Here is a 25,705-nt window from a genome sequence, read left to right on the forward strand (position 1 = left end):
TTAGAGAGATTCTCAGTCCCAGGAGGGCGGATGAGCCTGGCCTGGGTAAGGTAGGCTGAATTCTGCTCTCCTCTAGCTCACTTGGGGTGAGACATGCCAGCAGAGCAGTATGACGAAAGCTTGCACTGCAGCTGCCTGCACTGTGCTTATCCCAAGGATAAATAAAGGGTGTCACCCTTGCACTTTTCACCAGTACTACGTCTGTTTAGGGCCACATGGTGCCTACCCCCATCATAGGGTGTCTAATGAGCCCTGCCCCACTTGTGCCCCCATACAGGGGCCAGACACCACCTCAAGGACCCAGAGCACAAGGACCCTGGAGGTGGCAGCCACCCCAAAGGAGGCAGGGTTCCGGCCCCCCTTATATCAGCCAGTGGAACCGAAAGGTCACTGCGGGGGTGCACACTGCCTCTCCCTACGGGGTGGTGCTGAAGGTGCTGTCTGCCTGCCCACCTGGGAACATTGTGCTTCCTGGAGCTTGCCCTCTAGCCCCCCCAATGCGGGATTGGGCCCTGATGGCACGGTCTGGCTCTTAAAAGGCCGGTGCGAGTCCCTGTGAATGCTAAGCAAGCAGCTATTCAGTTTGATGGCTGTGCTTGTGAAGGTCACAGACACGTGTCCTGGGATAGCGCTTATAAATAGTTCTACCTGTAAACATGGCACTGCAGGGTAACCAAATTAGGACAAGCTGCTGCCCTCACCAGCCATCCCAGAATGGTGCTCGAGGTGCCCAGCAGTCCCTACGTCCCCTCCTGGTGCTTTGGGCACACTGGCCTTTTCGTGTCTTTGTTTGATTGGGCCAGATCCTGAGGCTCTGACTTAGCCGTTACCAGTCTCCACCTTGACTGACATTGACTGCAGGCGGAGTTTAAGGGCTTCAGATTTGGGCCACAGGGAATTATTGGATGTGGTAGGAAGGAGTCTGGTCCACTAGCTGTGAATCATCCCAGAGCCACTCCCGGCTGCAACCCGGCTCTGGAATGCTGTGGGCAGAGAATGGTCCCTAGGGATTCCCAGGAGGCCTTTTCAGCAAAAGAATCTCTCTTCCAAGATCTCAGGCAAGGAGATCCCTTCAGTGACTGTCCCTTGCAGGGCAATGACCATTTAGCAACTGGGGTGTTACTGCTTAATAATGTGTGTTATTACCCAGCAATGAGTGTGGGCCAAGTCCTCAGCCCAGCACTAGCCATAGGCCACCCTTCTCCATGGAAAGGAAACTTCAGGCCGCAGGCAGTTGTCTAAAGGCTATCCTGTCTCTAGCAGCTGTGTGCTTCTCCTTCACAGGCAGGGAACAGCTGATGGATCTGCATAGTCATGAGGCTATTGGCGACGCGCGGCCCCCAAGCCCCCATACACGTGGAGCCTCAGCAGAGCTCAGCAGCATGTAGGGTGATACAGCCCCTGACATGGGGTCCCCATATCCTGCCACCCTTTCTGCAGTGGAATCGGAGCAATTCCATGAGGCCCCATGTGGCGGTGGTGTTGGGGAGCGGGAGGCAGGGTTCGACCCTATGTGATTAATTTGTCGTCCCTGTTATTAGGCACTGGCAATGAGCTTCCTTTTATCGCATCCTCTGCTCTGAGCCTAGCTAGTGTTATTGTGAGCAGGCTGAAATGCTGTTGCCATGCAGGTCATGTCTGAGATCTTCTCCTGCTGCCCTTATGTGTTCCCAGTCAAAGCAGAAGTGCTCAGGGATTGAGTATCTCCTGCTTATCCAGTATCATTTCTATCAGTTGCTTGATTCAGTGACTCAGAATATATATTGGTATCTTGGAAAATGAACATAATGATCCTTGGAAAAGAGGAGGAGTTGGGTGAAGTCTGCTGAACTCAGTGTTTGCCCGAGTTATTTTGGATACTACATAGAAGTCAAGGTGAAAGGGATATTGAAAGAGCTAGTTGTGTTGGTATAATCCTGTTCTGCCCTTCTAGACTCCCGTCTATCCCGAATTCTCAAGCAATCGTCAAACATTACTGAATTAAATCTGACAACACCCGTTAGCTGGGTATGATCACTGAGTGGCAGATGGGGAAACTGGGCAAACCACATCACCGCGATTTGCCTCAAACTCACATAGATTGGTGGCTGGAATCTCCGTTACCTGTTCTAACCACCTGACTATGCAGCTTCTTGTAATGCGTGGTTGCTGCCAGGGCTTCTCATTCCACATCCAGGGGCAGCCGGTAATTTGCAAATATACGGCTCCTGATTGACATGGGCTGTTCTGTACGCATGAAGCCGTGGCCTTACAGTCGCCGAGCAGTCGGTTTTCCCGTAACGCTGCTAGCCAGTGGAACGCCAGTAGCCAAAGGTAGGGGCAGGTTGTAGGAGCAGGGGTAGGGTGGTGGTTAGTGGGCATAAGAGCGTTCTCATTCCCACACATCCTGGATAAGACTAAGCATAAGGGAACCCCAGTAGTGAGATGGAACGCCCCTTCCTCTTACTACTACTGGCCCAAGTGGCATCAGAGGTTTGAATTCATCACTGGTGTAACTCCTTTGGCTTCATCAGTGTTACACATGGGATTCCTTTAGCCCATAGTGTTTTTATACTGGTGTCCCAATGGAATTGACACAGACCCATTGGGCTGCCATTGGTATTGCTGTGGCAGTCCTGCTTGGTATGGAAATGTCAAGACAAGGGTAAAGCAGTGACATTGATTTGGAGTTTTCCAAGGAGAAGCTCAAATGCCTCCTCAGGAAAACCACCACACTGCCTAGTGGTCTCAACAGAGGAGCCGTAGGACTAAAAAGCAATGGAGGCCGAATCCCTCTTTTGCCTCGAGGCGGCTGGCACGCATTGGCAGGGCAGTACACGAGGGAAGCCTGCTGCCCCTACTTCCCATGGACTGAGCGTAGAGGAATTGAGGTTTAAAAAGCAAATGGGGCCATGGAACCAGACCCTCCCACCCCAGGTGGGCAGCACGGGGCATTTCCCACCTTGCGAGCCAGCTGTAGTGTTGGTGAAAGTCTGGCGCATTCGACATGAAAAGCTGCACTCCCCAGAATAGCAGCAGGAAGCAGACAGGAACTTAGTTATTAGCACAGTTACTCTGATCTGAGAGCCGCTGGGGGCTGGAAGCACTGCCCATTTCTGCTCTGTCACTGCCATTAAACCCCTAGGGGAGTTGTGACCTTGTCACTGTCAGGGGCCCAAGCATGGAGTACACTTGCGTCTATACTGACGTTGAGAAACGGGCCATTTTTATCCTGGGCTGCTGTCTGTGTTGCTGCACCCTGTGAAATCAATGGGAAGCTAGCCAGAGACATCAATGGGAGCAGGCTCAGGCTCTCGCTGGCCCCTTTTATTGTGATGACTAATGATTTGTATTACAGGAGTACAGCAGACACAAACACATCCCAAGAGCCAGTCAATGTCCTGCAGAGCTGATGATCTAAACAGAGGAAGGACTCAGGAGAGGAAGAAAGGTCCAGTGGCTAAGGCAGTGACCTAGGACATGGGAGACAGACTTCCTGCATGGCCTTGGCCAAGTCATTTAGCCTCTCTGCCTCAGTTGCCCATCGGTAAAATGGGGGTGATCATCCATTAAAAATGGATGAAAAGTGCTGATAAGAGCTAGGGATTACTAAATGCAGAAGATAAAGTTGGGGAGAAAGGAAGTATTATTCCCATTTTATCCCTGGGGAAACTGAATGCCAGCATGAGTGAGGGACTACCCCAGGTTTTGTGCCGGAACAGGAATTGAACTGCTTTTACCCTGTTACGGTCACAGGAGTTTTGCCTTTCATGGCAATGGAAGCAGGATAGGGCCAGGTGCATGAGCAGTGCTTTTCAGGATCAGGCCCAAAAAGCTTTCACAGCCACTCTGTGAGGACAGATGCTTCGATCCACGTATGTAGTGTTGTAGCTGTGTCAGTCCCAGGCTATTAGAGAGACAAGGGGGCTGAGGTCATAACTTTCTCACCAACAGAAGCTGGTCCAATAAGAGACAAGCTTTCGAGCTTGAAAGCTGGCGTCTCTCTCCAACAGAAGTGCATCCACCTTGTCGCTCTGATGCATGGTATTTCAGAACCGACACAGCCCCTCCCTTCTGAAATCAAGGCATACAGAGAAAAGTGGCAATTAGGAAAGATGAAGCAAACCTCACAAAGGGTTCAAGGTGAGTTTGAATCTTGGGCTGATTCTAATTGTATCCAAACCATTTACACCTAGGGCCCTACTTCTGGACTTGGGCGCCTAAGTCAGGGCGCCTGATCCTACATTTGGAAGCTCAGATTGGTTTCAGCACTAAGGGTGAGATTTTTTTCAAAAGTGCCTAAGTGATTTAGGCATACAACTCAATGGGACTTTGCTCATAAATCATTGGTGCTTTTGAAAATCCCATGCCAAATGACTAGTTTAGGTGGTTACCTGCCAGTCACAGAGCTTCCGTACAGAACTTGGCACTTTTGCTTACTGTATATAAAGCTTTATGTGCAGACATTGTCTCATTGTCACAACACCCCTGGAAAGCAGATGGCTATCATGCTGAACTTAGGGAAACTGAAGCACAGAGAGAGAAATCTGCTGTCTCGTTCAAGGTCACAAAAGGAGGTCTTTGTAGAGCTGTGATTAGAACTCAAGGTTCTTGACACTCTGGCTTTATATTGCAAGCTTTTCAAGGCAGAAACTGTCAGTTTACTTGCTTGTACAGTGCCTTGTACTGATTCTGATTGGGGTCTTTGGGCATCGTCCTAAATAATAAACAACAATAATTTTACAACATATCCCACAAGTATCGCAAGAAAAGGTTCCAATTTGCTATTCAAACTTTGAACATTGTCACTCACGTCACATGACTTATTCTGGTTCCTGCTTGGATGACCTACACACGAGGCAGTGCTGGAACACAACCCATTAGGGCCCAGTCAAAGACACAAATTCAGTGTTGAATGCACACGTACATTTATCCATCACCACATAATCTCGAATCATCCAAACCACCTCCAATGGTTCATGAACCGCCAATACTAAAGCGATTGAATCAACCAAAAGTCTAGTGCTTGACATATTCAGTCATTTATTTATTGTTATGGTTCTATGATTTGATCAGCTGTAATGCCCAGTGAGAATTGGTGACCTACAGATGTCTGGATTTTGCAGCACTAAGAAAAAATAGTAAATTTAAAATTACAAGAATAGCTGGATGGAGACCCCAGCTTTCTAACTTAGCTTGATTTTTTTCTATCCATTTATCATTGTCTAATCTCATTGAACCCACTTCAATGTTCTAAGATAGTAATACTCCCTTAACAGCTAACCAGAAAGAAAACCAGGAGCTTAGAAGTGACATAATCTGTTTCCACCCGAAGGTTCTATTCTTCGGGGGTTGGTGTTGGAGGTATGCACAAATCCCCACCCATTCAGGTTTCACATCAGAGGATGGAACACCTGCGTCTAGGGTGGCCAGGTTTCCAGTTTTCAACTGGAAAGTCTGATTGAAAAGGGAACATAACAGATCTACTGATTGGACACCCAAAGTCCAGTTACTGCAGGCGGGGGAGGTAGGAAGGCACTGGGTCATCACCCACACCAGCCCTTAATCATCCAGGGCCACCTCCTACCTGAGTCAGGCAGCTACAGCTCCCAGCCCTGGCTCTGCAGATAAGTCCCTCCCAACCCAAGGAGAGAGAGGGGAAACAGGGGAAGAGCAGTAAGCAGCGGGGGAGAGGTGAAGAGGAGCAAATCGGGGGTGGGGCTTTGAGGGGAAGGGACAGGATGGGGTGGGGGGGAGAAGAGGTGGGGTGAGGGAGGTTCCAGAACTCCTGCTGGAGTGTCCAGTTTTTAAATATTACAAAAGTTGGCAACCCTACCTGAGTCCCAATCTTTCCAATAAAGAGTCATTGAAAAGAACAAAACAAACTGGGAAGCAAGATTTTTTTTAAAGCTTTTACATTTACATTTCCTGTGGGTGGGGGAGGGGGAAGGGGCAGCACAGAACCCTAGCAGCAGCTTCGTCTAAACACTGCTGAAAGGGAGGTTTTGTCACTTCTGAGCACCAGCTTAAAGGAATAATAAAATTGAGAGCCTGAGTCCTTCTTCATGATGCACAGGGATCTGTGTGAACGTTTTTGTTACAAAACAAAAAAATTCATTTTCTTTTTATTTTCGGACAATCAGGAACATCAAGCCTTGTATGCTCTGTTTTTGCTGGCGATCTCTTTGGAGAACTAGAGGACTGGGTGGGAGCTTTCACGTCCCTGTTCGAAGGGATGGGATGTCGCATCTTTAATATAGAGAACTTTCCTCCCAGCTCTTTGGCAGGCATTGGAGTTAAATAAAATATATTCACAATTCTCCCCTCCACCCCACTCATTTAAAAGAGTTTTAACAAAAATAATGTCCCCTCTCACTTGAGCAAGGTTTGCTGGCTTAGTACCTATGATGCTGTAATCCTACTAGTCATCCATAGAAACTTCCAGGAAAAGCAGGGTAGGCAAGACTTGAATTTTTATTGTAAAAAAATCAAGCAGGGAAAAAACAACTTACTTCTTTTTTGGCCTTCTCTGTAAATTATAAAGAAGCCCAAAATAGCACAAACCCTATTTCCCCTCCCCCTTTTAAGTCACCTTTAAATGTTTAAATCGATGGTGTAGTGGGGTGGGACTCCCCCCTGCGGCACCTCCTGCTGGTAGTCCAGAGAATTAGCGTTTCTAGCCTCCAGAGCACCCTCTGCAGGCCAGTGCCCTGCTTGCTACTGGGCCCTGAGTCCCTCCCAGACCCCAATGCCCCTTTCACACCAGGGTGCTGCCCCCTGGCAATACCCCCACAAATCTGGGTCTCCCCCCAGGAACCCCCACCCTCTATCCCCACCTCACCTCAGTCTTTGGTTACTGCCAGTCACCATCTAGCCCCCACTCCCTGGGGCAAACTGCAGTATAATTGCCACCCATGATCGGCAAGGAGAGTCTGGACCTGCTGCTTCTACCTACCCTTAGGCTGCCCTCTGCAACCCCAAGTACCCTTTTCCTAGGCTTTCATCAAGGCCTGCAGCCTGGGGGTTTCTCAGGCCAGAGCTCCCCAGCTCCTCTGGCCTTTCCCCAGCCCTGCTCCACTCTGCTCCCAACAGTCAGGCCCCTCCCTCTCACCATCTAGAGAGAGACTGTGTCCTCCTGGCCAAGTGCCCTCTTATAAAGGCCAGCTGGGCCCTGATTGAGGCGTGGCCGCAGCTGTGGCTCTTTCCCCAAACAGCCAAGGCTTTTTGCTTTCCCTAGCAGCAGCCCTCTCGCAGCCTCAGCCCTCTCCCAGGGCTGATTTCAAGCCCTTCAGGGCAGGAGTGGGTGACGCCCCCCGCTACAGATGGATATTAGAAAATAAAAAGTCTGTGTACACTCTGAAGCTGCAATCCAGCGACATACAAAAAGTCCAGGAAATCGGGGGGGCTGGAAATAGAACAAAAGGGTTATCTTTAAAATGCACTAAATATAGACTATACGGTTAGACTCGAAGCAAAAGCACAGGGGAACTCGGTCATCTTCTCTCATGTAGTCACTTGTAGACAGGCATCAGCCATCCCGCATTCTTTATACACTCACAGATATAAAAAATGATCTGCTCAACAGTCCGATGAAAGACTCCCGCATATTTGTATCCTCAGAGGGTCCTGGGGACATGGCAAATGATAAGTTATGAATGTGAACCATGCAGGGGTTTATTCATATCACAAAAGCCTTCTGCTGTAACTGCAGCCTTAATTGGCGAGGGACTGGGGCAGCCTGCAAACTCACACCAGATTCACCAAAAGGTTCACTACCGTTCACAAGCCTTTTGGGGAGGCTGGGTCTCGTTTCAAGTGAAGCTCGGATTGTTGGGTCTGACACAAAAGCAGAGGAAACCCAGCAGCTCCAACTTGGAGCTTTGGGCTGACATGGGAGGTGTGAATGCATGTGGATCAAAACAAAAATGTTTTCCCAGGTGTCTGTGTAAAAAAACTACCGATTTCCCAGTCCCCCCGCCCCCCGCCCCTTTTCATGCAAACTGTAACAGCAGTGGAGTTGATGGATGATGATGGGGAAATTTCAGAAGGTTGCATTAGGATAAAGACCTGAAAGGCTGCATGCTGCTCTCAAAAGTGGTCTGAAATTAACATTTTCCCACGAGTTATCTAGCACTTTCTGGCAGCGGCTGGATCAGAAGTGCCATAATTTGATGCTGCTTCGCATTTTTAATCCCTCGATCTCAAGCTTTTAACAAAGGTGGCTAAACATTATTGTCTCCATTTTACAGATACTGGGGAACAGAAACAGGCTGAGGCCCACATTTGCCAAAGGAGCTGCTGATTTTGGGTCCCCACCTTGAGGCCCCTTGAAACGGTTTGTTTTGCTGAGATTTTGAACCCTCCCCACTTGCCTTGACTTTAACTGGGGTTGAGTTGTGTTCACTGCATCTCAAAATCAGGCCCAAAGCAGCTCAGGTTGAGCACTCAGAAACTGAGGGATTTTCAGAGAGAGGTCACGTCTGAAAATTTTGGCCTATGTGACTTGCCCAAGGTCACAGAATGAGTGACCAGCTGTGACGCTCCCTCAGACCTCTTGATGCCAACTGCCAGAGGGCACAAGGGTTACAGGGAGCCTCTGGGTTTCATATTTACATTCAAGTTCACCACAGTATTGTGTAAGGTTTCTACTGAAAGCCTGTCTCACACAAATCATCATAACCTTTGCAACATGTACGTGCGGCTGATACGTATATTGGTAATTCCGTTCCTAAGGCCTTGTACTTAAAGGCAGGTCATCCAGCGACAGCATGCTTCGTTACAGGTTCCACCAGGCAGGAGGTGCTGGGAGACATTCTCTCCCTGGGTGACCATTGCACATTGTGTGTCTTACGATGGCAGATGATTTGCATACTGAGTCCAGTGCTAATGGACACATGGTGGGGACTTCAAGAGAAAAAATTAACAGGAAGAGGTGAACAGCCATGGAGGGCACCCTGTTTACAGGTATAGAACAAAGGACTGGCCTAATGTATCTAGGGGTGCAGAAAGATGCCTTGACATTCTTCATCTGTGGGAGACACGCTGCCAACAGGCTTGATCCTGTGAAAGGAGGGTCTCAGCCCTCCTGGTTGAAAACCACTGGGAGAGGAGGACTTTGGGTAAGCAGGACTTTATTAGACCGGAGGGCATTGTGTTAATTAAAGTGTAAGATCTAGAATGTGCATTATGATTTTATTATATATTTAATCCTTTGCTTCCATTAATCCCACTTGCTATCATTTAATTCTCTATTCGTTCATTAAACTTATTCTTGTTTTCACTATAAACCTGTCAAAGGGCTGTCTGTTGAGTGGAGCGGGGAGGGGGGCGTGTCTAAACTGTAGCTAGTAATCTGTGGTGTACTGTGCCTTTGGGAAAGAGTGATTCTGTGACTGTGCAGTGGATAAAGGGCTGGATGCTGCAGGGGGACGCTCAGAGGACTCAGGTTGGAGTGTGCCCATCCCTAGCCTGCAGGAGGGCAGCGGAACTCACGTGGGATGAGGGGCCTGCAGAGTCAGGGAGCTGACCCCTGCCAGACACACGCCAGGTTTCCTCACGTGAAGGGCAGGTGGCAGCCAGTTGCTTCAGAATCCTGTGTACCCCTGGGAATTGTCACAGTGGCACAGTCAGCAGGATCTACACCCAGGTTGCTGGTTAGATAGTGAGAGATTCACAAGCGAGAAGGTCGGAATCAAATAAAGAAAAAGGTACAGTTTGTTATTTGCTGTTTGTTTATTTCAGGTCGGGGAAATAGAACAGAAGGAGGCTGGGATGAGTAAACCAGAGACATTATGCTAAACCAGCAGAGACAAGACTGGAACCGCTCGGTCTCCTGGCTCCTAGTCTAGTGCTGGAGTCGCTGGACTATGTGGCTGCTTGTACTAGCTTTTTGGCAGTCTTGGCTTCTAGTCCCACCTTGCACATGAAAAATTAAAGCCCAACTGCTGAAATGTTTCCTGAACCCATTCGAATCTCAGAAAGGGGATCAATGGCCACTTAACCTAGGATGAAAGATCAGGCTGGTTCTCATTTTATCTGAACCAGTTCACCCAGCCTTTTTACAGCATAAAACATAAAACTTTCCATATAGATTTATGTTATACAACACAGTGCATGAAAATGGATTCCTGGGCTGTAAAGCCTTCAGTGCAGGAAATTCATCTTAATCTACGCTAAGCACAAGGTAACTTTATGATCCTGTTTAAATTATTTTAAATAATGTTAAGGTGGCATTTCAGATTAGTGTCTAGCACTGCTGATTGCTTTGTCCTTGGGGGGATCGGCTTTCCATGGCCTTTTAAAGTTCTGATCTCGCCCTGAGGCTGTTCCACGGAGAATGTTTATTTTTGTAGTTGCACTTTGGTTTATAGTTGTGTGATAAGCTCTCCCGGGAGGAGGTGAAGGACACTGCTAGCTATGACAGGGTGAGGGCAGCTTTGGAATCAGAGGCACATTTGACCTAAATATAACCTTGTGGTTATGGTTATCGGGACCCTCTCACCTCTCAGCTGGGCTGGGATGGGAGCAACTTTGAGTTTCTCTCGATGGTTGGCTTACAGCCCACATGATGGCTTGCCTCACCTCATCTCACCCCACTCATACTCTTCTGACCTGGCTTGTCACCTCTTCCTCCAGCTGCCCCTGTGGCTGCTACCCAGTCATCAGAGGTCCGTCTCAAAGTGCTGGGGATGCAGGAGGACTGCGTGTAGAGACATTGGGCCAGATTTCCAAAGGTAATTAGAGTCTGAAGATCCAGATAGAAGCTTGGAAAAATCCACGAGCCACTCAACTCCCATTGAAATCAATTAGTGTTAGGCACTGAGGAACCATTTGGAAATCTGCCCCTTGATGCTTTGTAAAGCAGCCCAGTCATTATGGTGCCCTTACCTGCCTGTCATTACCGCGTAGGGCTCAGTCTGCCCGCTAGTGTCTCTTGATGCTCAGTCCCTGGCAGATTAGTCAGCACCAAGGTAGGTGTCTGTTTCCCAGACAGAACAGAAGGTTCTCACCTGGCAGATGCTCCAGGGTCCTGTGGGGGAGCAGGGAGTAGCTGCCTTGCACAACATTTCCCCATGATTAGGCAGGTTTTAGATTGCTAGCACCACTTCCCCTCCCCCTGTCTTGGTACAGCTGTCCTGCATGGTTCTGGAGCTGTGCAGCCATTGGGAGCCCAGAGGACAGTCGCTGATGTGGCTAGATTTTGACTCAATGGCTTTAGAGGTCAGGGTCAAAGGACTAACACTGGAAGTGGAACGAATGGGAATCTGGAAAGTGACCTGCTGCAATAATTGGGACCTAGAAGGCCTACCTCAGTTGTGAGCCTATCTGTGGGGAAAATGGATGGAAGTCTATGGTTTAGTCCCTTGTAATAACAAAGGGTAACACATTTTTGATTGGGAGAAAAGTAACAAAGGTCTAGCTAGGAGTGTTACACAAGGTTGTTCAGAAAAAGTGAAAACCAGACTGAATTTGGCTTTACTGCTACAACTCAAGGACTGTGTGGAGAACACACTGGGTAACCAAGCCCAGCATGAGACTGGAAACCAGTGAATTAAAAGGGGTGTGTTGGAAATTAGGCCTGTTGGTGAACAAAATAATGAGAGGATGGGCTGTGCTGCCCATCCCTCCCTTTTGGAAATAAGAGACTTTGAGAGGAAAATTGGCAGAGAGGAAGCAAAAGGGGAAAATGGCTGACTGAAAGAAGGGGAAGAAGCAAGCTTCACTATCATGGCTTCCACCACCAACATCTCCTGGGACTCTGGGATCCACAGTAACAGCACTGGGCCTTCATTGCCCTGATCCTAAGAGATGTCCTGACCAGACTGAGCCAAGAGAGGGACCCAGGTGACAACACCACCTCCACTGGCTCTGGCTGAATCCCAAACACCACCAGGGATATAAGACTTTTGTCACACCCACACCTAACCCCCAGGATGTCCTTTTCCATCGCCATCTTGTTTCTTCTCTTTCCTATACTTCTCCATGTGCCTTCTGTCTCAGAGTCTGCGTTAGCCAGCCAAGACTGTAACTTTGCAAGACTGCTCTAAGCCTGTGACAAGAAAGAGGCAGCTAAAAGCAATGCCTAAACAGTTCAATGCTGGAACAAGTTTGCCAGGTCTCAGAGTGGACTTGTAATAAAAAGCTATGGCTGCTTGTTGAGGGTGGACTAATTAATTAAGAGCTCTCTCCCATCAGCATAGAATGGATACACTGGAGAGCTTACAGCGGTGCAGCGGGGCTGCTGTAAGTTCCCTAGTATAGCTATAGCCTTAAGAGACTGTCAAACAAGGGGGGGGTTCGTATAAAGACTCTCTCTAGCTAAAGAGAAAGGGAACGAGGGTTGCTCTTAAAATTACAGCCTCACCTAATCATTGACATTTCAAATGTTTTAACTGTTTTTCCCCACTTTTTCTGTATCTTTAATACAAAGTTGAAAAGATTGTTAATGGTGCATTTGCCATCGTACTAACCAGGCGAAGGTCTCTGTGTGCCAAACCGCGAACACACTGTTTAAGGTTGGACAGTTTCAGGGTCACATTAACACTGTTGACTTTTTGGGCCCATGTATTCCATCCGAATTCATACAACAGAGCATAGCACAGGGCACGGTGAGTGGTTGTGGCACCTGTTGAAGGCATTAATCAGCCTTCTGGAGCCTCTGCACTGCTTCCACTCTCAGATCCAGATCTAGTGAGTTACAGCAGCCATGTCTGGGATGAGTACTTCAATCTCTGTCACCAGGTCCCTGTCTGGGCAGAAAGGCTTGGAAGGTGCTGAGTTACTGGCTTAGGTAGACTGCTTTGACAAGGGAGCTCCAAGGGTCTGGGGATTGCCTTCTATGACGAGATAACTGGCTCTGTGGATGAGGGGAAAGCGGTGGACGTGTTGTTCCTTGACTTTAGCAAAACTTTTGACATGGTCTCCCACAGTATTCTTGCCAGCAAGTTAAAGAAGTATGGGCTGGATGAATGGACTATAAGGTGGTTAGAAAGTTGGCTAGATTGTCGGGCTCAACGGGTAGTGATCAATGGCTCCATGTCTAGTTGGCAGCCGGTATCAAGTGGAGTGCCCCAAGGGTCGGTCCTTGGGCCGGTTTTGTTCAATATCTTCATAAATGATCTGGAGGATGGTGTGGATTGCACCCTCAGCAAGTTTGCAGATGACACTAAACTGGGAGGAGAGGTAGATATGCTGGAGGGTAGGGATAGGATACAGAGGGACCTAGGCAAATTAGAGGATTGGGCCAAAAGAAATCTGATGAGGTTCAACAAGGACAAGTGCAGAGTCCTGCACTTAGGACGGAAGAACCCCATGCACCGCTACAGACTAGGGACCGAATGGCTCGGCAGCAGTTCTGCAGAAAAGGACCTAGGGGTTACAGTGGACGAGAAGCTGGATATGAGTCAACAGTGTGCCCTTGTTGCCAAGAAGGCCAATGGCATTTTGGGATGTATAAGTAGGGGCATTGCCAGCATATCGAGGGACGTGATCGTTCCCCTCTATTCAACATTGGTGTGGCCTCATCTGGAGTACTGTGTCCAGTTTTGGGCCCCACACTACAAGAAGGATGTGGAAAAATTGGAAAACGTCCAGCGGAGGGCAACAAAAATGATTAGGGGACTGGAACACATGACTTATGAGGAGAGGCTGAGGGAACTGGGATTGTTTAGTCTGCGGAAGAGAAGAATGAGGGGGGATTTGATAGCTGCTTTCAACTACCTAAAAGGGGGTTCCAAAGAGGATGGATCTAGACTGTTCTCAGTGGTAGCTGATGACAGAACAAGGAGTAATGGTCTCAAGTTGCAGTGGGGGAGGTTTAGGTTGGATATTAGGGAAAACTTTCTCACTAGGAGGGTGGTGAAACACTGGAATGCGTTACCTAGGGAGGTGGTGGAATCTCCTTCCTTAGATATTTTTAAGGTCAGGCTTGACAAAGCCCTGGCTGGGATGATTTAGTTGGGGATTGGTCCTGCTTTGAGCAGGGGGTTGGACTAGAGGACCTCCTGAGGTCCCTTCCAACCCTGATATTCTACGATTCTATAATTTTAATAGTCTTCCCCCCTTGGCAGGCTCTGTGGAGACAGGGCTATTGGGCCTGGTGTGTCCATTTGAGTCCAGTGGGAGAACGAGGACAGGTGGCAAAGCCCAGGCCTACCCCGTACACCTTGGCAGGAGCTAGTGTGTGCTGCTTTAGAGATGGTGCTCCAAATTCAATAGTCCACCTTGCAAGCACCGCCTGCCTGTTGCTGCTTCCCTTGTGCAGGAGGAATGAAGATCATAGGGCCTGGTACCCCACAAAGGACTCTCTGGGTCTGTATGAGGGGGGCCCTGGTGTTTGCAGATCCCCAACATTCATTAATTGTAGCATACATGGACATTCGTACCAGGGAGTGAACTATTCATAGGCTTGGAAGCATTAGATTATTATATCGGTAAATGTCAATTTCACTATACACACCCAAACTGATGAGAAAATATTTCCATCAATGATCATCAGAATGTACGGACAGACAAAGTAAGAAAAAAGCTGCTTGTGAACTCATGAGTGTTAGATTTAAGACTATTGACTTTGAATATTTTGCCATGTGCTGTTGACAATTTGTGTTTAATGGTTATCACACTTTAAAGTTGTGATTCTCAGTGTGGACTGTCATTAAATAATTATTGTCTAAACCACCCCTACTTTCCCACAATTGTGACAATTTAAATCAATAAAAATTGAAAAAAAGCTTAAAAATAAACATCCATGCATGTGTTACAATTTTTTAAAATAATCATATTCTGCAAAGCCTAATTAACCATTACTATTGGTTATTTCCTATTCAGCGCTTTTTGTTATTCTTCTGTTTAAAATGTTCCAATCAGGAGCCAGAGACAATGCCATATGATTTAGGTGACAAATCAAATGCTGCAAATAACAAACAGCTAATAGCAATGAATGGTGACCCATTTGGAGCAAACAGATCTCCGACAACCCAACAGCTGGAATTTGTTTGCATCAACTATTTGGTGAATGCTTGTGGATGATGAATCCATCTGTAGCAATCGGGCTTGCTTCTTGAGTGAGTCACAAACAGAAAGAGAGGCGAACTTCATCAGATAACTTACACTTATGTATGCACTTTACAAACATATATTTAAGGAAAGAAGTGGGTCCAGTTTGGAGCATACCATCTGCAACCATGTCTTTTACACTGTCCTCAATAGGCAGATAATGCGAACAAAACATGTTATGATAAAGGTGGAAGCCACTTGACGTACATTTCTGTGGACAGGGGATGTTTCGGATGATGCTGTATTAGTGGGTCATGACCCCGTTTTAATGGGGTTGCCAGGCTGGCATTGGATTGCTGGGTCCTGGGACCAAAGCCAAAGCCCAAGGGCTTCAGCTCTGAGTGGTGGGGCTCAGGCTTCAGCTTCAGCCCTGGGAAGCGGGTATCAGTGCAATGAAGTTGAGAACCCCTGTTATAAAGCTTATGGTCTAGTCTGTGGCAAGTGGTGTCACCTCTCTTTGCCAGAGTTCGTCCACCTGAAACAGGGAGGATTCCTTCACCTCCCTGCTTGGAAGGCAAAAACGCTGTGGTGATGGTGGTGTTATTGCAGCAGGTCAAAATGTTTTAAATGCTGCAATTGCATTTTAAAAAATCATCAACATTTCAGTGGGAAAAATTGAGGAAAAAATTCCATGTTTTTTTCCCCCCTCCCTGTTTTTGACCAACTATCGTCAGGAAATTTTCCTATGTTGAATTCCATCACCAACAGCTGCTAGTTTGGCAGATTATTTTTTGTCCTAGTTTTGAACCAGCGCTAATGCTTATGTGTCTACTCGTGGATGGGACAGAGATAAATATTTCCTTCTGTCGGGAGAGCTCATCTGATCACACGAGCATCCTGGGTTGAGTGCAGACAGTAATGTCTGAGGCCAGAAGCTGCTGCTGATCCCTTAAGCCCTGAGGGTCTGTCTACACATTTTGGGAGGGGGGGAGTTGTTTGTTTTTTTCAAAACTTCATTGACACGATGAGAGGATCAGCTCACACTCTCGGTGTCATATGGCAGACATGCCTGTTCTTGTTCTTTCTGTCAACATTGCAATGTCCTATAATTATAAGAACCCTAGGAAAGAATGTGACAGGAGGCACCAGTTGTGTGAACTGCCGAGCAGGTTCCTTTTGTTACTGTCCTAGGTCGCACAGTCACACTGTGTGTAGCTGAGTTATTGTCCCACAGGTATTTGACAAACAGAGGACATGCACACCCAATAAGGAGGAGGAACGGGCAGAGGCTAAGGGGAGAAAAATTCTGAGTCACTCAAATAATTAAGCCAGGGCAAATGTCCATTCAGTGAGTTGCTTTATGACCTCGGGCAAATCTCTTCACCTCAATAATAAAATGAGGAGCGCAGTAACTTGACAGCATCCTGGGGTGCTATGAATGAGTTAATGTTGGTGTTGTACTTTGGGGATGATAGGCCTGCTTAGTGCTATTGTGATCAGTTATTACGAATCATTAAGTAGCATTAGAAGTAGACAGAAAACCTGGATGGGGGAGGGGACTGATTGTGCAAAAACTTTAGCCAGTTGGGTTTTAGTTTTGTGAAGCCAAACTTGGGGTGATTTTAGATCTGGACTCTGTTCTACCTCCCCTCCGCCCCCGGGGAGTGTTTCTGGGGATGAAGGGTCAGATAGGCTCTTGCCTTCCCCAGAGAAGTTTGCCTGTCACTGATTTCCATCCTGGGCCCTCACCCTTTGGCATTGTCTCCCTCCTTCCATCTCACCTTTGCTCTTCAGAGAGCACCAATCTATATTGAGTGGAATGTTATATAGTAAAACAGCAACGAAATTTTAAAGTCCTTTCCTCAGTGGATCTTGGAGTACTTCACCAACGTTTATTGAGGAATCCTTCCACGCCCTTGTGAGATTGTTAGGTATGTTGTTGTTATCACTCATTGTACAGGCACAGGGCGGGGAGTGACTCGCCCACAATCAAACAACAAATCATGGCCTGAGTCAGAAATAGAGCCTCCGATGCCCAGATCTTTGCTCCATCCACCTTGGAAAGGTTTGGGCCTGATTCTGACCTCAGATCCATACAAGGGCTACATCCTGCAAGGTGCAGAGCGTTCTGGCAAAACACTAGCAAGTGCGCAGTCCTAATGAAGTGCTGATTTCAGGGGGACGATGCTTGTGCTTGGACTTAAGCATGTCAGTTTTGGGTTGGGGACAGGGCACTCAGCACTCTTGCAGGATCGAGCCTCAAATCAGGAATAACTCCACTGAAGTCATTGCAATTATATGGGTGTAAAACCAGTGTAAACGTGCTCAGAATTGGGCTCTTGGTGCCTGGCTCTAGGCTAGAATCAGGTTTGCAGGAAGTGCTTTTGTTAGGTCTGATAGTGCTATGTGCTACCTCTCATTTGCCATGCAATGTACGGTAGAGACGCAAAGGGGTCTTCCAGTCTCTGACTCCAATGTACAGCTACTCCGTGCTCTGCTGAATTGGGGAAGAAAAAGGGGATAGCCCGTGGGGGTAAGATATTACAAGAGGGGGTTCATCCAAAATAAGGGAGTCCAAAGGAAAAATAAGGGCCAGAGCCTTGGCCCTCCACTTCTGGCCATTTTGTGGTGCTCAAGCAACACAAAGCCACTGGACAATTGCCCCTAATGGTTCTGTAGCATGCTTTTAATGTGCTAGCGGGGACAGGGCTTGCTTCAGTACTGTTATCTTTGAAAATCTTTCTCTGGTCTCATCTGAATTAAAACAATTACACCAGGGGAGCTACTGAAGGAAATGCATGGGATAGAATTTCTGGGACGATACTGACTTAAAATCCTTCTACTCTTGAACCAATGCGAACACACAGGCACAAGCTTGGCACACTACTCCTGCCATCTTCAGCCGGGAAGTGCACTGGTAAAAGCAGTACGGCCAACCCCAAATGTTCAAAAATCACAAGTCAGACTTGCCAAAAATCATGAGATTGGCTTTCAAATCATGAGATTATGGAAAAATAATAGATTGGGGGTTCTTTTTATTTGCCTTCTGCTTTTTGAGCCTTTTGGGTGCACTGGGGTCATATCTGGATGCTTCCTCCACAGCCACGAGGGCTAGAAATTTCCATTTTCTTTAAGAATGAAGGCTGAAATCATCACAGATCCACTTGACTCCAGGAGCTGGGGCTTTAAGGAAAACAATCATTATCATGAAACTCATGACAAAATCATGAGAGTTGGCAACATTGTAAAGGGTCAGTTAGGTTTTCCTCTTGGCATAACCTCAGGATTGAAGGGGTGTAAAGGTGGTGTACAGTCACTTGCTTCCCATATTCTCTGGTCCTGTGCTGAGCACTGCTCGACCAGGCCTGCAGATCTAGTCCTACACACCTTAAGTGTTACAAGCAAAATGGACAATGCCTTGCCAAGGTTCTGATCCAACGCCCACTGAGTCAGAGGAAAGACTTCCATTCATTTCCATGGGCATGGGATCAGGCTGTACCTTAGCAAAGAAACGAGACCGTGTGCTAGGACCTCCCTTTGGGCCTTTTCTTTCCCTAAATGACAGTGCTTTGCAGATGTCTCGAAACTCACAATAGAACGTAAAACAAACCAAAAAATCATCCAGGAAATGACTTCTTTCACAATGCATCCGGGAACCGGTTTTGACTGACAGTGGAGCCATCACCTCCTCTTCTTTCTGACAGTGCTGTATTATCTTACCCATGTGTACGGTGTGTGTGTAGCTACAGATATCTGACTCAGCAGTTGGTTGGCTAGCCATCCAGGAAGTGCCTGCATGTTAGGGATTAATCTAATAAAGCATTAATGTGGGATAGTAACATTTGTCACCTTCTGTTATTAGGCTCATGTCAGGGGCTCTGATTCAGGAAGTCAGCAGTGTTCAGGACAGCACTTTAATATATGCTCAACTTTAAGCAGCTGCATATGAAGTCAATAGGAATTAAGTACTTGCTTAAAATTAAACATATGCTGAAGTACCATCCTAAATCAGGGATGCTACATTCCCGCTCCTAATCTCTGGACCAGCACTGCTGCCGGGGTTTGTGCACCGCTCAGACTGCATTAGAACTTCGCACATGTGCAGCCATAGGGAAGAAGCTAGCACACAGCATGAGTGCACACAACAATACCCTCCTCTTTCATCAGTAGATCTCAAAGCGCTTTACAAGAGAAGTCAGTGTCATTATCCCTTTTTTACAGATAGAGAAACAGAGGCACAGGGAAGTGACAGTCACCCAGAAAACCAGTGGCTGAACCAGGACTAGAACCGAGCTCTTCTGCAGCCCAGTCCAGTGTTCTATCCACTAAGCAACACTACCTCCCTGCCTTTGCTCACTGCTCCTCTTGCTGTGAGTTAATGGGACCAGGGTCAGACAACAGGCTCAACCCATAACAAAGTGTCTGACCCTGAAGAAAGGGAGGGAATGTGAGGGGAAGGAGTTAGTGAGAAGGAGGCTGAGTAGTAACAATGTGTGCTCCATAAGCCTGGAAGGTTTTGGCCACCCTGGACTAATCATTTCAGTGCTACCTAAAGTATCATATACATGGGGCAAAACATACCTCCCTCCACTGATAGGCCCCACTGGAACACGGGCACGTAAAGGAATGCTGCCACCACAATGTACCAATGCACAGATGCTGCATTGGAGACCAGCAGGAAAGCAACGGGGTATGAAAATGCAATGACAGAAGAAAGAAGCTGCAGTATCCTTTTGTTCTTCTCCTTCCTAGCAGAGTGCTGCAAGCATTTTTTGGCATAGGCTTGGCACACTAGGCCAAGAAATGCACCAGCTGAGAAATGCACTAGTAGACGATCAGTTAGGCTTTGCTGTTGGCATGACCCACCGTAATCCAGTGAAACATAAACACTGAACATGTGGCCCTGCATCCAGAGAGGGGGGGTGCTGAATGTGTATTGACCCATCCGTGCTCAGTCTCTGCAAAGGATAATGCTATGCTAGAGAGGCACAGACAGCTCTTTACCCAACAAACAGATCTTTACAAAGAGCAGGTCACAAGATGATTGTGCCACGTGCAGACATGCCAAACCTGCAGAAAAAATGCAAAAATTGGGCTTGTTTTTGGCTTAATTGGCTTGTGAGTTGCTTGTTGGCTAGTTTTTGGTTTGTAGCTTGTTGCTTCTTTTTTTTGATTGGTTCCCGGCAAGGGGGGCAAGCAGGGGCCAGGGGCAAGCCGGGGAGAGAGTCAGGGGTGCACAGCGGGCCCACCACAGTCCCAGACTGCACGCTGGGGGGGATCTAGTCACATAGAGTGTTGGGGTTCTTAGGGATTGGCTGAGTTTGGCCTTGTTTTGAAATGGGATTAGCTTGTTTTGTGGTTTATTGTGAAAGTCGGGGTGCTTATTTACCGCATGAAAGTTGGCAACTGTGGCCATGTGTGGTCTAGTTAAAGATACCTGGGGATGTCAGGCAAACAGAGCAGAATGGGACCCTCAGGCTTTGTCTACACTGGGGAAATTTTTCCCAAACTGGTTTTAATACCAGTTTGAAGTTGGGAAGGAACTTCCCCAGTGTAGACAAGGCCTGGGGAGCCTGATTTGCCTTCTCATTTAGACTGGTGTAAAACAGGAGTAACCCCACTGAAATCAGTGGAGTTTTACACCAGTTTCACTGGGAGGAGAATGGTACCCTGGGAATTTCCAAGAGGAGAGGTTTCTTAGCAGGCATACTATGGGAAGATTGGAAGTAATCTACTTCGATTATAGGCTTATTTAAACAGTGCGTGACTCTGCAACAGAGGGGGTGTAAATTCTAGTATGCACCCATGTGTTGTGCACTAATTGGCCCATGTGGCACCCACTGAAAGTTCCCTAGCACCCAGGAATCTCGTCCCATTTCAAACACTACTGCATTGTGGACAAGGACGTTTCAGCGTGCATCAGCAGGGGTTACGCAGGCCACTTCGCTCGTGACACTCTGGTGTGCACTAGAATTTACACCCCTCTGGTCCGGACTCACGCACAGGCAAGCCCTGTAACTGCTTTGGATCAGGGCCCACCTTGTTATCTGTTGGATAGTGCCTAGCACAGTGGGGACCTGATCCCTGCCTGGGGCCCAAGGTGCTACCCCAACACAAATAACGATCGACAGAAGTGAGAAAACGTGAGAGTTTATAAGTGTGCCGCGAAAGCCAGGACGTGGGTGGGAATCTCTTTGCCAGGAAAGCGGCCAGATTTTTCTTTCAATTTTTATCAAAACAAAGCATTTGCATGTTCCCCCCCGATTTCTACCCCTGGTTTCTATTGACACAAACTCCAGATGCTTCAGGAGAACCTCAGTTTCTTCGAGGGAAAACCGTTACAGTGACTTCTCCCTTCCCCCCCAACGACCTGCCTGCTTCAGCAGAGAGAGGGCAGTGACGACCATGCTCAGTTTGGGTGAGTGTGCTCAGTGCACCCAAAGTAGGGAATTGGGAGAGGGAGGTTTTTCTGTCGTTACAAGGTAAATGTCTTTCTTTTGAAGCAGTCTGTGGCCTGCAAGACCCATCACTAAGGCAGTGCTGAAGAGCGAAGGCAGAGTCAGGCGTGTTATTGGCCACCTGTCATCTCATCTATGGGGGGGGGTCTCAAGCTGGTGACAAAGATAGATGTTATCCATATACTCCTTCCCACCTAGACAAAAACCACCTCTGCCGTGGCTTGTTGATATAGGGGTGTGATCTTCACGTAGAGCACGCGTGGTCCTGATGGAAGTCCCGTATCAGACACTGATCATTTGGGTACCTTTACATTTATACAGCTGTAACCTCATGCCCAATTTTCTATCTCCTTCGAAGGAGAAAAAAAGAGCTAGTGGGCACCACGGTCCACAATTGATGAATGACTTATATTTCACAGCATCCTCCACCCAAGGCAGTCTATTGGCTGGGTTACCTGCTACGTAATAATAAAATTACTGCACACTTCAAAGCCCTGGATTCTCAAGCAGTGCGAGCCTTAATGTGAGTAGCCACTTACTCTGAGAGCAGTTCATAGGGGGCTTTGCAAACTCGGCAAGTGCTCAGTGTAAGGGTGACAGAACCAGGCCCTCGAAGATTAAACTTCACAACATGTGTGAGGTACATAAATATTAGTATTCCCGTTTTACACAGGCGTAAATTGATGCAGAGGAGGCCACAGACCGAGTCAATGGCAGAGATAAGATTAAAACTCTGGAATCTTGCCTCCCTATTGGTTGCACTAAACACTAGAGCACACTCCATTCCTGCCTAGAGGAATATTGTCTCCTAATGTACAACTGGGACCAAGCCTGTCTGCCCCGTAGCTGGGACATAGATGTTGCTTCTATTTCCTCTAGACATCCCTCCTCTATTGCAGGGGGAAAAGAGACCTCACCTGACCTTCATTTCCAAAACACAGACCTCGGCTACCTGAGCTAAAGGAGAATTCCCATTACTAATGCATCATACCAGGGCAGCTGTTCTCAAACTGTGGGTTGGGACCCGAAACTGGATCATGACCCCATTTTAATGGGGTCCCCAGGACTGGCTTAGACTTGCTGGGGCCCAGGGTCAAAGCCCAAGCCCCACTGCCTGGAGTTGAAACCCTTGGGCTTCAGCTTTTGCTCCCTCACCCGGGCAGCGGGGCTTAGGCAAGCTCAGGTTTTGGTCCCCGTCCTGGGGTTGTGCAGTAATTTTTGTTGTCAGCGGGGGGTCGCGGCGCAATGAAGTTTGAGAACCCCTGTACCCCTTTATTGCCCTCCAGCCACACAATAGTGGGAGCGTCACACAGAAGTCCATCCAGTAGAGGGCAGCAGTGCGCAGGCATATTAATTCCGTGCAACTTCCCATAAGAACACAAGAATGGCCATGCTGGGTCAAACGAATAGTCCACCTAGCCCAGTAGTCTGTCTGCCAACAGTGGCCAATTCCAGCTGTTTCAAAGGGGAATGAACAGAACAGGGTATTATCAAGGGATCCATCCCCTGTTATCCAGTCCCAGCTTCTGGCAATTAGCGGCTTAGGGACACCCAGAGCACGGGGTTGCCTCCCTGACCATCTTGGTTAATAGCTATTGATAGACCTAGCCTCCATGAACTTATCTCCCCACACGAGTTCAGAGTTCAGGTTCAGTAGGCTCCCCCCAGAGGACCTCAAGGACCTGCTGAGACACAGCCAAAGCTGAAATCTAATCCACCTGCTTCATTATCCCAGGGCCGTGCAGGCAGGAGGCTCGAGTCAGACCGGACGATAAGCAGCTGTGTATTCTGGCCACATGCAGGTGCGTCTCTGGGGTTATCTCCACCAGGAAGCCTTTGGTCATTGGGTGAATCGCTGTTGTTACTCCACACATAAAAGCTGAGTGTGATTAATAACAACAATTCTGATGCACACAGCAGGATGCTCCACCCGAGCCCTTTGCACACTCTAAACATGTTAATCAAACCCTTACACCATAACACATACCAGGGTATTACATCACCTTGTGGGCTGACATTCACAACACCCTGCTAGGCTGTGCCTTGTGTCCCAACTTGGGGCTGTGTCTACAATGCAGATAATTCTCTAGTACCTTTTGCACCACCCACAAAGCTGCCCTGAGGAATTCTGCCAGGTGTGGGAGGCAGGCCGGGTCAGGCACAGCAGGTGGAATGGCCGGGATGTGCCTCTGTAGCATTGCACAGGGCCATCGCTGCAGGGACACAAGTTATGGCAGCCGTGGCTGTTGCTCAGCTGGACTGGCCTTCTATAACCCCAGGCTAAGGGAGGCAACAGCAATCTCCCCCAGACTCTGCACTGGCCCGTAGCTAAAGTCAGGCTCCCCAGTGCACAGAGGAGGTTGCCTGCTGCTACACCCCTTAGCAGGGTGCTGGGTCTGTGCCCCTGGTGCCTGCAGAAGGGAGTAAGACCATGGGCCTGTCTCCTCCACACTCATTTGAGTTGGCTGTACAGCTCGTTCAAGAACTGAATGCTTTGTTTCACCCTCCTTTCCTGTCCCCAGCACTTGCCCGGGCCCCACTCAGCTTCTAATCCCTCCTCTTCCTCCCCTGCAAGATCTGAGCCTGCTGTACCTCCAGACATGGCCGCAGCCTGAAGGATCCTGGAGTTAATTGCATCCCTTGCCCCACCAGCTACCCACTGCACTTCTCCCGCTGGTTCCTTCTGCAACCACACCATCCTGTGCTCCTAGCTATCCCGCCTCCTACCTACTGGGCCTTGGCCTAATGGCTGGATTGAGAAGCAACATCAGTAAAAGGTGGGTCTCATAGGGCAGGCAGGGCAGGGGGGTTGCTGCTGCCATGTGGGGGGATGGTTCATTACTCCAGGCAAGAGTACTGGCATGTTGTACCTCCCCACAACTGGATGCCCTCCATGATCCCTGGTACAGCACCCCCTGCCTGGGGAAAAAAGCAGGAGGCGGCCATGCCCCAGGAACCTGGCCAACTCTCTAGCAGGGCCTCATTTCCTTACATCTCTGGCTCTCTGTCCTTGGTGCATTATAATTCTCTGTGGATCTTGGCATAATCAGTGTGAATTTCCTCTGATGATGGGAGACCTGGTGTCTGCCTACTCTGAGGTTAGCTAAGGCTCCTGTGATGGGGTCATCTGGACACCAAGGAGAGGGATGACCTCCTTGTATCTCCAAGAACGTGCCTCCCACGTGCTCAGTCCCAAAACTCGGGGTTGCCCTGCAGTTTGGGATTTCATGCTGCTCACCGAATCGGATCACATGTCAAAAAGTCCCATGAGTTGCAAGGCCCTTCGCTACTGCTTCCTGCTAGGGAGTGACCCAACTAGAGCCCTGCCAAAGAGAGCTCTGATGAGGTCAGTGTAGCCTCCAGTGAGATCTGTGTGAACAAAGCCTTCGCTTTCCTTATGCAATTAGCTTTACTGGCTTTGGAACAGAAGAGGGCACCAGAACCCAACCCTTCACACCATCAAGACCTAGGCAGGATTATCAAGGGTTATCAAATTAAGCTAAATTGGTATCAGCCACTCTGAAAGCAGTTTGAGTGCCCACACAAGGAGTTGTACAGATGCAACTAAATTGATTTAATTAAATTATGGGAAAGTCCTATAAAATTCAATAGAAAATGGTCACTTTTCTATAGAAAGACCAGGTGGGGGCGGTAATGTCTTTTATTGGACCAACTTCTGTTGTTGAGGGAGGCAAACGGTCAAGCTACACAGAGCTCTTCTTCAGGTCTGAAGAGGCATCTCTGCACCTCATTTTAAAATGAAGATCAGATTTCACATCTTGTCAAAGACATTGCTAGAAAATGGTCTGTCTTGTCTCTCTCTCTCCCCCAGGCTGGATAAAAATCGACGATAGTTTTTGAAAATCTGTTTTGAAATGAAATCTGAATTTAATACTGAGTATATTAAGGACTAAACTTCTTATTTGAAAGGCCAGAGAAGTAAAACAGGCTGTGCTGTTTGCAAGCGCAATAACAGCAGCCAAAAAGCAAAGTGGGATGCGCCAGGAGGATGCAGAGCGAAAGAAATATTAGCTAGAAACAACCCAAAGCTGTATGGCCATTCCTCCCCTTCAGCTTGCTTGTTAATCAAAATTTATTAAGGTAATGACAAAGGCCCCACTGAGAATGGGGCCCTGACGGTCCCTGCCCCAAACAGCTTTAGAATCTAAATAGATTCTGATGTCATCCTGGCCAAGAAAAAAATCCCTCTTCTCCCCGCTGTTTCTGTGGGGTCCTGCCTCTTCCCTTCCCACGGTAGGGGAGACTGCATTTCA

At 48.0% G+C, this 25,705-nt stretch overlaps 1 long non-coding RNA gene across 9 annotated transcripts in view; it reads left to right on the forward strand.

Annotated features, from left to right (window-relative positions):
* LOC125622419 (uncharacterized) overlaps positions 1-25,705 on the forward strand; it is a 71,761-nt gene that overhangs the window by 23,762 nt on the left and 22,294 nt on the right. For 3 of the 9 annotated variants that reach the window (XR_012664727.1, XR_012664721.1, XR_012664723.1), the window contains exons 1-4: positions 15,552-19,698; positions 21,273-21,391; positions 23,167-23,233; positions 24,007-24,208. This is a non-coding gene — a long non-coding RNA (uncharacterized LOC125622419). Of the gene's footprint in view, positions 1-9,357; positions 9,687-15,551; positions 19,699-21,272; positions 21,392-21,850; positions 21,955-23,166; positions 23,234-23,953; positions 24,209-25,705 lie in introns of those variants that run through there. The other 6 variants (XR_012664722.1, XR_012664724.1, XR_012664728.1 and 3 more) reach the window with 6 other exon arrangements.

This window comes from Caretta caretta, chromosome 13, assembly GCF_965140235.1.
Source record: "Caretta caretta isolate rCarCar2 chromosome 13, rCarCar1.hap1, whole genome shotgun sequence".
Lineage (NCBI taxonomy): Eukaryota > Metazoa > Chordata > Testudines > Cheloniidae > Caretta > Caretta caretta.